The sequence below is a fragment of the Cavia porcellus genome, unplaced genomic scaffold, assembly GCF_034190915.1.
Source record: "Cavia porcellus strain 051 isolate PalLab524CR breed Dunkin Hartley unplaced genomic scaffold, mCavPor4.1 scaffold_18, whole genome shotgun sequence".
Classification (NCBI taxonomy): Eukaryota; Metazoa; Chordata; class Mammalia; order Rodentia; family Caviidae; genus Cavia; species Cavia porcellus.
The window spans coordinates 35,127,925-35,142,000 of record NW_026947501.1 but is presented as its reverse complement, the minus strand read 5'-3'; positions in this window follow the sequence as shown (position 1 = coordinate 35,142,000).

The window sequence follows — 14,076 nt, the reverse complement described above, 5'->3', positions numbered from 1 at the left end:
TGCTCAATTTCTTTCCTTTCTTTGTAATATAGCAGTCTTTTGTCAGAAGTAACTTTTGAAAGAATCTTTGCTTCGTGTTATATTCTAAACTTTAAATGTTTGCTTTTGGATTATGACTCTTTCACAAGTTGATACAGGATTTTTTCCATGTGTTATTTAGTTATCTCTTTCTTTTTTCTAGATCTAGAGATGGAAATGTGTTTGGAACTGGACATGGAAATGTGTTTGAAACCATTCTTAGTTTTAATTTATATTCAATATTGTTTTATAATAAACTGTAGGTAAATTTGACTCTCTATAACACTAAGTTCCTACAGATAATTTTATACCCTTTTCTCTTCATTATTTTTCCAAAATACTTTTTCTAACACTGTGAAAAGACATTTTGGAGAATGTTGTGTTTAAGTAAGCAGTGGAAAACTTAGAATCATTTTGGTTACTTCTGAAGAGAATTTGATACGTGACTTAATTGTTCACATGTTTTATCTCACATTACTTAAGTCTGTGTCTTACATAATATAAGTTTATTATCTTTATGCTGACAGTATTCCTTGATAGTGCCCTTTGTCTTTAAGTGATTTTTGCACCTTTATTTGATATCAGATTCATAATATATATTCTTACATGTGACTCTTCAGAGGATTAAAAATGATAATGAAAATAAATGTTTTAAAAAAGAAGGAATGGGGTAGCTCAGTGTTACAGCACTTGCCTACCATGGTAGCATGCTCAGGGCCATAGGTTCAATCCTGGAAAAACAACAGCAACCATCCATGTGCAAAGGCAGACACCTGTAGTCTCAGCAATCCAGAAACAGAAACTGAGTCATTGTTGGAGACTAAGATTTGAGACAGGTGGCACAACACGGAAAGATCTCTTCTCAAAAAGAGAATTTCAATAAACATTTTTAAAGTGTTTCAAATATGAATATTTCCATCATTCATTTTGTTACAGTCAACACAGGATTATTTGGCCATCTGCACATTATACATTGATTCTAAGAATTTGCAAAACAAAATATATTATCATTGTTAAAAAATAATTTTATATGTGTTATGTAAGTGGTAGCTTATGATAGAGCTTACACACAGGTAATATCAACTTCTCATACTTGAAATCTCATAATTCTCAAAAAACCCTTATATCCTTTGTATTTATACTTAGAGTTATAAAATATATCCCTTTTGCTTTAGGATTTAGGACATTAGTCACATGGAGGAATCATTTCAAAATTCATGCATTTGGAAAAAAATGGAACTCTCGATGGAGGGCAAATATCAATTAAAAATAGTATAGTTGAAAATTGAAAGAAAAAAAAAGGAAAGACTAATTCTGATTACTTGAACTATGCATTTGAGTAACTGTGATGGAAAAGTTTTCCCTACAATGAGAGAAAATACAGAGAGAGAGAGAGAGAGAGAGAGAGAGAGAGAGAGAGAGAGAGAGATTGCAAATACCAGAAATATGCACAGAGAAAATATACAAATTTTTTCTTTTTAAAAATCAGTCAGAAAATAAATGATTTAAAGCACTATTTTTTAAAATATTGGGAAAGAAAAAAGCCATCTGGTTAAAGTCGTTTGGAGGAATATAAGATTAAAAAAAGATATTGCGACTGTAACTTACTTTTCAGATTGATGGAAGTACAAAAAGAAAGGTGGTCACAGTACCTGGGTTAAGAAGTATAACTGTGGGTAATTAAAAAGAATATGAACACAGCTTAAAAGGGCAAACAGTAAAAGAAAAAGAAAAGAAAGCATATTACCTTGGGGATACAGGTTAGAGACCTCAGTGTGTAGGCGCTTACACTTCATCTTGAAACACAGTACTTCCTTATTTTTGTTAACTCATATATACTATTTGAGAATCTGATAAAAATGACCAATTCTTCCAATGTTGGCAAGAAATAGTCCACTTGGGCTTGCAAGTATCAACCCTCTTTCTCTCTTCTCATATTATCTTAGCTTCCCTCTCCTTCTCTCTCTCTCTCTCTCTCTCTCTCTCTCTCTCTCTCTCTCTCTCTCTCTCTCTCTCTCTCTTTTTCTGTCACTATCTCATTCTCTATCTCTTTCTGTCTTGTCTCTCTCTTCCTTTTTCCTTACTTTTTTCAATTGTGGAAATCAATCGTTACCCTTTGCCAGAATACAACTGATACTTCTTTCTCAAAATGTATTTATATTTATGCAAGTGAAGTTTTGTGAGCATCACAGGTTTTTCAAAACACTTCAGAGAAACTTCTGCCAAACTACCAGAATAAGATTGGGAATCACTATTTCATTTTTTTTTTTTTTTTTTAGGGATTACTGTGTAATGAAGAGCAGAAACACAGTTTTAAAATGATTAATTTAGCTATTAAGGTCTAAATACTTCAGAGAATGAAAAGATGAAAGTTAGACTGACAATGTATAATTTTATTGCAAGAACTCCACTTGAAATATGTATTTATAAAAGCTACCAGTTCAAAAGTACCTATTATAAATCAAATATTGGAAGATTCATAGTACATACTTTTGTTTCTTTATCCTACACAAGGACAGAACATGACAAACTCTTAAATTTATAGGCATGCTAACCTTTACTTACTAGCATTAAGTTACTTGCACAAATTTGTAATTTTTACTTGATAGAGCAACAATTTGAACAAAATTGAGTTTAAATCTAAGATACGTGTTCTGGGGCTGGGCATTAGCTCAGTTGTAAAATAGTTGCCTAGCACACAGGAAGCTCCACATTTGATCACTAGCAAACTAAAAAGTAAAGTACAGGAAGCGTTTTTAAATATTAGGCCATACAGGGACCAAAAATGTTATGAGTCTAATCAGATGCAATTGGTCCTAATCAGGCGTAAATCAAGCCTTATATACAAAGGGAACATTGGTGTAGCTAACCAAAGTAGACTAGTCAGCACAGCAGTTAAGAGGGAAGGAAAGAGTTTTAGCTTTAAGTTCAGTAACAGAAAATAACTTAGGACTGTTTTCATGTTGTTCTCCAAACCAAGACCAGTTCTCATCCTGTGCCATCTGTACAGTGGATAAAAGTGATGTTTGAAAAAAAATTTTTTTTTCACTTTGGAAAGCACAAAAAATAGAATTAAATTCACCCAACGTCAACAGAAGAGTAATACAGCCAAGCTCATGTCAGAAGCAGTCACCAAACCCAAGAGCTGTCATGTAAGTATTGCAACAATATTATCAAGAAAGGGAGGTAACCAAACTGTGTTTCTCTCATCCTCAGTGATCTTCAAATACTCTGTGTTAAAGAGGACTCTCCTCATGGAAATGCCTCAGTATATGCCAATTGAATGGCTAGATAAATTATTTGTTCCATTTTTATACTTGAGAAAACAGAGGCTTTCCCAAATTCATTTAACTTCAAATGGTAAGAGGCAGAATTAGAACAGGAATTCTGCAATGAAGCCCAGAATTTTACCCATCTGTGGGTTGACTGAAGTTTCTGATGTATCACGCACTCTTCAAAGCCTTGAGCTGTGACCTATTTTTTCCCCAACCTCATGTGACTTACATTTGCTCTTTTGTCAAATGGCATCAATTCAATAAATTAAAGAAAACAGATGGAGAAGCACGTCAAGCTGGCAGTACACAATCCACTAAAGTAATTAAGCAATTACTTGCAAGAACAAATTCCTCCTTCAAATACAATAATGTGTAGCATTATCAACATTTTCTTACAGAGGATTAAGAGCATTAAGAAAATTAAGCATCATTAAAAGGCTTGCCATGAAATTACGTAGTAAATTATTAAAGTTAAACCCATTTTTGATTCATCAACATGTTTTGTTCTTTTATTTAGTGAGGATCAATTTAGTGAAGGGGAAAATCAAGAAAGAAAAGACAGCACACCAAAGAGACCGGCACAGGCTTACCCTGCCAAAGGGGATTAGTGGCAAGTTGCCAATAGGGTGCCATACAAAAGACTTACTTAGAGGTCTTTTCTCAATAAAGCACATAGTCACATAAACCAGAAAGGAAAGGGAAATAGAGAGAGATCCATCTATGAAGCCTGCCTGTGCTACTGCATAAATTCCATTTTATTATTCTCAGAAGCTAACCAGCAGCTCCTAGGAGCTGATGCCAATCTACCTCTCTCTCTCTCTCTCTCTCTCTCTCTCTCTCTCTCTCTCTCTCTCTTTCTCTCTCTCTCTCTCTCTGTCTGTGTTTGAAAGAGGACTGCACAAAACAGATTGTGAATCATTATCAAATATAGTTGCATATCAAGGTACGGAAATCTGTCACTTGGTTTTATCAGACATAAGGGTCTTTAATCCCTGAGTATCACATCCAGTCCACACATATAGCTGATCTTCCTGTTTTCTGTAAAACAAGATGATTAACTTCAAAGCACTTCTGAGAATAGTTAACAAATTTACCTTTGTAAAATGATACTGATAAACTCACAAGCTAGTAGTGACTATGCTTTTGACTACCTCTGCAACATTTTTATTAGACTGCAGGTGATAACACGGGCTTTTGTGGAGGGAGGGGAAAATAATCAATTAAAATATTTTAATTCTGCATCGTTACATAAAGCTAGAAATGCAAGGCAATCTTTGTGTGAGAAAACATTACTGAGAGTGATTAGGTGACATTAATATGAGTACAGACAGTGCAGGAAAGCGTTCGCAAGTCAGATGTGGCTTTTAATCAGAATGAGGTTTCTGCTCAAAAACCATATGTGTAAATACAGTGTAAAAGGAAACACTCACGACCAATTTTTGCTTCTCCCGGATAGACTCCCAAGGATTACCTTCAAGAAAAACTATTCAGAATCCAGAAAAGTGAAAGAAGAAATACTCATGGTTAGAGACTGACTATGCTGTGCAGTTATTTTGGTTATAAGGTGAGGTACACAGGATGTATTTTTTCCTGTGAGGATTATCTCTTACACTACTCATTTTAATAAAGATATACTATGCCATTTAATCTCATGGAGGGATTCCTTTAGATGGAGTTTTCCAAAGTGTAGTTAGTGGCAGCATCTCTATTACCAGTTCTAACGAGAGCCAGCATAATGGTCACTGTAGGACTCCACGACAAAAGAATCACGTGTGTGTCTGTGAGGGGTGTGTGTGTGAGTCTGCCTGTCTATTTTGAAGAAGTATAGTGAATTTACAAGGAATTCAGAAATCACTATTTTTCTGTAATCACTAAGTAAATAAAATCACACATTGAGCACCAGCAGATTTAGAAACCACTGAAATTTTTTCAATACTAAAGAAATGGCCCTATCTTTGAAGAGAATGAAAGTACAAACAGAGAACACAGTAGGATGCTCGTCTTCTATGAGTGCAAAGATCAAATGGCGTCATTTTATTTTTGTCTTTTTGAGCTAAGGTTTCACTATGCAGTTCAGCCTGGCTTATAACTCACTTTGTACCCCAGTTTGGCTTTGAACTCACAGCAATTCTCCTGCCTCAGGCTCCCAAGTATTAGGATTACAGACATGTGCCACCACACCAGTGTAAATGGAACCATATTGTGTGATTTTCTAGTATCGATATCTAAACTATAAAATACAAATTCAATCAGTGTTGCTCTCTATATCAAATCATTATGCTGAATACACACAGACTACTTCAGACTTCATCTTACATTACTGACAATCTATTCTCTTTTTTGCATATACACTCAGGATGGAGGGAAGGAAGGATGAATGGATGGAGCGAGGAAAGAGGAGAGAGAAAGAGAGAGAGAGAGAGAGTTTCTCATGAGAAGAATACATACCGTAAATAATATTATTTGGATTGATATGGGAAGGTTTTAGGTGTGATGGGGAGGTGAATGAGTTCTGAGTTCAATCCTGGATTCTGACTGCTAACTTTTCATAGGAAAACCTAGAATTAAATATCTAGAATCAAGTTGCCTTTTCATAAAATTTTAAATGTATTTTTTACTTACATAAAATTATTAGGGTTGTGACTGTTTCAATGAACTTATGAACACAAAATTGCAATGAGTTGGGCCAGGGAAACTTACGGGAAAGTTCACCCAAGATTTCTTGTTAATTTTATCATACATCAGGTGTAATCACTGGAAATATAATTCGGACATTCTGCAATTTTACCTCTTTGAAGGACTTGAAGGTAACATTAATCAACAAACCAAGTACAGCATCATAAACCACAAGTAGAATTACTGAAAATTAATGGTAAAAATACCTGGAAATGCTGTGAAAATGTATTATTTTGCTTTCCATCATGCATAAAGTGTTTCCACACATGTATTGGATACAAAAGCTTTTTACACTCATCTAAAACTACTCCTTCTGTCCAATATACAAGGCTTTTAGGTTGTACAGTAAAACAATGTTGGCACTTGCAATTGAGGCTAAAATAGTCAAAAACAGTTACCACAGCCCACAGGGCAAACTTCCTGCTGTGAATCTTGAAAGTAAAAATGATGCTTCAGTCCAGAATGAAGCAACTGCTTCAGAATGCAGAAGAGTTTAAATAAACTCTATGAAAATAATTGCCTCAAATCTAAATATTATGTTTATTTCCGATTCCTTGCTATATTGATTATAGCCTGCATTTCATGAAAAAGGAAAATATATTTCTTGTGTTACTTCAAGTCCTGGCATTACATTCGTGAAAATATACCGATGGATGTCATATCTCGCCTTAGGGACAATTTGGACTTCTAAAGTCTAAAGCAACCAAAAACATTAAATCCCAATAGCATCAGGTAGACAAAGTAAATTTGCTTCATCAAAGTGCAGATCTTTTGTCCCACTGGTTTTAAACAAACAAAAAAGAGTTTTTAGTTTTATTTTACATCACATACCTGCTATTGGGGTTTGGCAGGTGGCTTAGCCGGTTCATTATCATCCTACAGAACTATAGACAGAAGGCAGGCATCACAGCAAGCGAGGCCCATGCTGCAAAGCAGAGAGCTTTGAAGGATTTTACACCAGAAATAGCAGATTCCATTCCAGAAGCCGTCACAGATTAAAGGCCAAAGCGAGCTACATGGCCATCTCTAAGGTTAAAAAAAAAAAAATCCCACCACATATCTGAGGAGCCGAATAAGAATTATGAGGAAATTACCAGTGATGCCTGTTATGCACTGATGTTTAGGTACTTACCTGTTACTTGAAGGTAAGGCAAAACACTCAGCAGCAAATAAACTTTCCACTATCTGAGAGAGTAATAAAGTTCCCTGGAATCTTGATAAGAAGATAAATACCATGTAAAATAATCATGAACATCTAGCAAGTGAAGTTGTAGTGGGAACTGTCTGTCTTCTGTCCTAGGGTAAAGACACACAAAATTTCTGAAAAAGACGCAAAATTTAGACACACACACACACACACACACACACACACACACACACAATTATATACACAAAATTTTTAGGACTTTGGGAACCCTCAAAGTTTTCACAGGATTTTTCTTTCAAGCACTATTGTTTATTTTCTAGTGAGTTTCTGAAGACATTTTCTTATGTTTTAGAAGGGCTCCTTGTGCACAGTCTGGAGTCTTGGCATATCATACAGTTTAATAGCAAGGTTGATAGTTTCCGGATCTTCCAACCTACGAAATATCAGATTATAGTCTTGGCATATCATACAGTTTAATAGCAAGGTTGATAGTTTCCGGATCTTCCAACCTACGAAATATCAGATTATGAATGTATTGAGTTTCTACCTGGGAAGGGATAAGAGAATATAAAATATTGGGGTAAATGGGATGATATGCATGCTAGAATATGACAGTGATTTCCTGGATAAATGATGCTTTTGATATCACTAGAAACTCGGTAGAAAGAAGGTCTAACCAGGAGACACAAAAGCTGTAGAATGTATTCTTTGCCATTCTACAATTAATACTAGCCCTGAAACTTCAGTAAGAGCCTTTGAAGAATCAGAGCACTTATACCTGTTTTCAAGTGCAATACATTAATATTCTCTTAGGTTTTAATAGTATCTATACACTAAGAGCTTGCTATAAGCATCTTGTCCCAAAACACATTTCTAGACATAGATCTGCATTGTAAACCAGGTAGGTCATGTCTGTGGCTCACCTCAGTGAACATCTTACTCTAGGCTGGGGACGTAAAATAATAATTGTCTGCAAACTTATGGTTTGTGAGCTAAAGACAAGCTCTACAAAAGAGCATTTGGATTGTATAAAGGACTGGTGGCAGATGTCAATTTAGAAATCTTGGAAGACTCAGGTGAAGATAGGTCAATTAAAAATTTTGTATTATCATTATTCTGGTTACCCCTTTCTCTCCATTACATGTGCAGTGTTTCAGAGCACAGGATTGGGCTGCAGTGGTTTGATTTAATGTGGTTAACCAAGGGACTTAAAACAAAACCAAAGAATACTCCTTCAAAATTAGCTTGGCAGATTAAAAGTCCCAAATGGAGTTATCCATCTATTGATTAAATTTTAATTTTTAAAGAAGTTGCATAATTATAATTGCTTACTCAGATACCCTTTTAAATAATGATTGTTTTAAAGTAAAACAAAGATGTTGTGAAAATTCAAGGAGAATTTATCTATAGGACAGCCTGTGGCAAGAAAGTCGTAGCAGATAATCTATGCAATTGAGCAGTCTCTAAGATCTTGGGATTTGGTAACAGAGAAAAGAGTTTGAAAAGAGTTACATAGCAAATAAATTCCAAGACTGTAGTCAATCTTGCATATAGGAAACAGGTCTTTTGAAAGACAGCTAAATAAAAATTTATTAATGAATATAGAGAAAAAAGGAAAAGTTTTAATTAGCAAAACAATAAATTAAGTATTAAATATTCACCTACAAATAAAGAAATAAATCTTGAAAACATGTTTACAAATGCATAGAATTTGGAATACATATTTGTAAAGAATACATGACGAACTGGACACCAATGGCCATGTATCTAAATTAATCACTTAGTTACTCAGACAAATACCTCACACCTGCAACTTAATAAGAGAAGAGATTTGTTTTGTCCTGACAGTTCCAAGGTTTCAGATCATAGAAAGTCAGTGGGTTCTAAGTGAGAGAAGACTTGTTGGAAAAGTCAGGTGCTCACATTGCTGTGGGAGGAAGAAGGAAAGTAGATACTTCAAGGTCATGCCCCTAGAGACACACCTCCACCTAGATCCCACCTCCAAAAACACACTCAGTGACCCGGATTTCGCGCTATAACCAAATCATCTTCTAAATGCCATTAATGACAATATATGGAACTTTGGAAAGAGGGCTCTAGTCCTGAACAGCAGCATCATCAAATAAATATTCACTGGCATATAAGACAACCTTGGAATTAGAGTAAGAATTGAAAAATAAGTATGAATTTTCATGCAGGGCTTAGTCATGGAGAAACCTTTAAATCAAAGAGAATAGTCATGCCAAGATTAGCAGTATGAATAAAGAGCATATGTAGAAGCAATATGAAAGTTATAAATTACCCCACTAATATTCCAACATTCAAATTGATAACTTACAATGAAATCAAGGCTTATTATGTAACTTTTCCTTAATAATAATTAAAAAAAATGATACACAATTTTCAGATTCAAGATTTCCAGGTAGCCTAACAAAACTTTAATGAGTCCAGCTTATTTATATGGTCACTATTATGAACAAAACTTATTCTTGTAAATAATCTTTATCCGCCATTCTTCTGAGAGAAGATTAATATCCAAAATACATATGAACTAAAGAAACACAAAAATAAATAAATTCAATAAATATAGTAAATGGATAAATGAGCTGAGCAGACACTCCTAAAAAACTGAAAATGATCAATGAATATATGAAAAGAAGTTCAACATCTTCAGTTACCAGGGAAAAGACAATCAAAAATACACTGAGATCACACTGAGATCAAAAAGTTGGGAGAGCTGGGGAAGATGAAGGGAAATGATTCCCTTTCACAGTGCCAGTAAGAATGTAATCCAGTGCAAGGCACTACGAAAATCAGTATGAAATTCCCTCAAAAAGAAGAAAAGAAAATAAAGCTATCATTTAATTTGATTCAGCTATACCACTGCCCTGAGACTAAAAGCCAATATACTGGAGATATCTGTATCCCCATGTTATTGAGGTGCAGTTCCCCAAACCTAAGCTATGGCAACAGTCTAGGTACGCACACTCTTCCCTTCCTCTGACTGCCCTACCACTCAGGATACTATTGTGTATGCAGTCTTCTCTATCTGGTGACACATCCATATTTCTAGAACACTTTTTAAATTCTATACCAAGTCCACTGGCAAATTATGTTGACTATACCCATAAGATTTTAAAAATTCTTCTTCCTCACTTCATATTCTATCACTACTATTAACTTACGGCCATTACTTATGCAAATATTTTTCTACTTTAGGGTCTTCTCAATGGTTCTGCCATTAGTTTGAAATGAAGACATTCTCTCATGTATCTGAATGAATTATTTCCACTTCCTCTGAGAATGCATTTTCCTTTCTGAGTTACAAGTAATTTTCCATTATATTGAAATAAATTTCATTATGGTACATTGTCTGTTATAATACAAGCTTTGTGAAGACAACCTTGTTTGGATCATACATGCCTTCTGTATCATGAACTTGCAGTGGAATACAGACGCTCACTATAGTTTCATGGATAACACTGTAACCACACATTAAGAAATGCTACAATTTGCCAAATCTCAGAAGCCACATTTTCGCCTATTTCTTATATTAATGCAAAGCTATAATTTAATTTTCTGTTGGAAGTTGCCTAAATCTAATATTGTAATCTCTTATTCTAGAAAAAGTCTTCATTCATCATAAGCATCAAATGACTAGTGAAAGATACTTCTAGCTTCTATTTGCAAGTTTCAGCCAGAAAACAAATTTAGTATATTGCAGAGTGCAAGAAACGATTTCTTTTCTTTGAAAATGAACACAACCTGTGACATTTTACTTGTTAGACAAGAAAGAGTTGTATTCAGGAGATGAACAGCGTGTCCTTAAGCCATAACACTCCCATCATCCTTTAGTTTCTGTCTATCCTGGTCAGCATTTTTCCCGGTCCTATATCTTTGACTGAAAAGGAGATTTTCTCATGCAATCCCCAGAACACACTCCAGTGAGCAATTAGCAATCATGAGCTACTTAGAGGAGGAAGGAAAGATGTGAATGAGAGAGCATGGGAATGGGGTGTGGACTGTTCCATAATTGTGCATCTGATGAACTGTGCTTACCTGTAAAGTCTCTTTGTGGAGTTCTAAACAGCTGAATCTCTGCCCTTTAATACACAAACACTCCAACTGTTGTTCTTGGCAGCTGCTGCTACTAAGCAAATTTGCTTAGCTGCTCTAGTGTGACGCTGGTTTTTCTTTTACAATAGTGAACTGGCCCACAACGTTCATCAGCTTCAGAATAAACTCTCAGCTTAGAGAAGAGAATCACAACTATTCTTTGGGTTTTTGATTTTATATGCTTACATCAATTCACTCCTTATTCTGTGATATCTATGTTCTCTGAATCTGCCTCTTATGAATTGTGTACTAACCTGTGTTATCTACCAGTATCTGATTAAGAAGCCTTAACGTATAAATTATAGAATAACTAAATTGTTGAATTCTCTTGAGAATAATTTATTATAACAGCAATTGGAGACTTAAATATAAGAGCGATATAACTTGAGGGAGACTGTGTATGTAGCATTCCAGATACAATGGGTGAACAAATAATGTTACTGCGAGTACAAAGATTGTCAACAATGTGCTTTAGCTAAGGTCAATCTACTTGCATAATTTATTTTTTAAATGTCTTATCCTTATTTGTACTTTAAACATGAAATTTCCTTATTTGTTTTTTAAACATGGAAATTCCATATGAAAAATCTAGGAAATATTTTGACATTTCATGCTATGAAATAAGTGTTAGCCTAAAAATGATACAAAATAATATAAAAGTCCATATATTTTTCTTTTAACACAACACAAATCATAATTTAGAGACTATACAAAAAAGAGATAATTAACTCACTGAGAACTACTGTTAAGCTATAGACTTGACAGAGCAACTACCAGGATTCCATTTTCTTAATGTGCCACTACTACAAAGTTAACTAATTTTTACTGTTTAGATTTTAATTCAATTTTTAGCCAAAAGCAAAATAAAATTGTTTTCTTCAAAATTATTGTTTACAATTTCTGATGATAAAAGTCAGTCAAATGTAGTTAAGACTATTAGATTACTCTATCACATGTTATCAAATAATGTAATATAACATATTAGGGACATTAAACTTTGGTTGCATTTCTTGATTTACAAATATGAAGTTAAGTAATTGTGAAACAGTGCAAAGACAATGTCTAATGCATAGTACCGCAACTGCCTGCAAAGGGAGATTTCTCTAGAATTAAATATCATGGATGCCGTGATATATACTTTCCTTGTGTAACCCAACAAGTGTATTATGATCTAGAACACAATTATTAAAAATGCTTTCTTGAAAAGTTAGGTGAAGATAACTATTTTATCTATTTTGTGGCAGTGCTGTTATTCTGGTTGTTAATTATCTTTCTTCATTTCACATACATTAGTGGTTTGTATGAGCAGGCATCCTGTTATACTGGATGACTTCAACTGAGATGTAATATATCTATTTATTATGCAAAATTATAACTTAGTTCTCGTCATGTATTTTATTTAAACTGGAAGTTAGGTCAAAAGCTTCTATTAAACTTGTGATTCTTTTATCTGTAGAATAACTCGATTTAATCCAGATACTTGTCATTACATAACATTCAAAGCTACATAATGCCAGTTCATACACTGTCAATAAAAAAAAAAAAACCTGATCACTTAATTAAGAAGAATACAATCTATTTTTTTTTTCAAAAAAAGTTGTCCCTTTTAAACTTTTAATTTTTGTGGTAATAACATGGTAGTATTTGAATTAAGGGTTTTGATGCTGGGTTTGGAACTAGTCCCTCATGGGGCATGCTAAGTACACTCCCTACTGCTGTACCCCACGGCCCCCACTGTGTGTTCTTTACCTTCTTTCCTTCAATTAAATGGGACGGTTCAAATTCTTCTGATTCCTCAGAACAGAACACATACCAAAGTTCCTATTTCTTCTTCTTTTTTCCAGTAAAGGCATATGTTTTTGCCTCATGATCTTATTTGCAGGGACCTCCTTAGTTATTGGATATTGTTTAGGTACTTCTATTTCTTCCTGTGGTTAACAATATAAATTTGACTCTTCATCAAAATTGCTTAGACGAACAAAGACTTTCCTCTTAATAACCACTTAATTTTTCCTATCTGTAGACTTGTTGATACAGAATGCTGTGCATCATTTTTTTGACTCACTGGAGAATATCTATGTATCTATCTATCTATCTATCTATATCTATATCTATTTATCTATCTATCTATATCTATCTATCTATCTATATATATATATATTTCAAGCACGTGCAATTTTTTTAATGAACATTATTCCTTCAGCCCATTATCATTATCAAATTGGCATATATTGTAAGAAAACAAATGTGCTTATGGTCATGGTAATTACAGTCAAAATGAGAAATATGAGAAGCTGAAATCTGGCAGAGAGATTCCTTGCTTTAACCTTATGACTCTCAGTTTAAAAATATAGTAAGCTAAAAAATAAAGTGTTTGATATTTTCATGCTTCTGGGCAAATGCTCTAAAGTGGGATAGCTGGGCAAATGGAACCTCTAATCCTTTTGGGAATTCCACACTTTCCAGCTTCCAGAAAACCAACAATTTGATTAAGTAGGAAACACTTTGCTATAACGCAAAAAGAAATATTTTAATTTGTTGTAATTGTCATGAAAACTTTGGCTATAGAGTACTGTGCCAACCAAACAAAAAATAGTGGCCAACAAGGAAAAAAGAAACCCACTTGGAAGAAGTTTGGAATAAGTCCGTAAGATTTTATGCCTGAAAATTTATATGAATCTTACTTCTTTAGAAAGTCAAATGTTAAGGTGATATAAAAGCTTTCATTTAGCGGAAGATAAGATTTTAGCAAATGTATTAGATTTTTAATTTGCATGAATAAATATAGTTTCTCTTAGCTGGAAGCACTTTTGAGGCCAAATATTACTCTTCCTGTCCACCTGT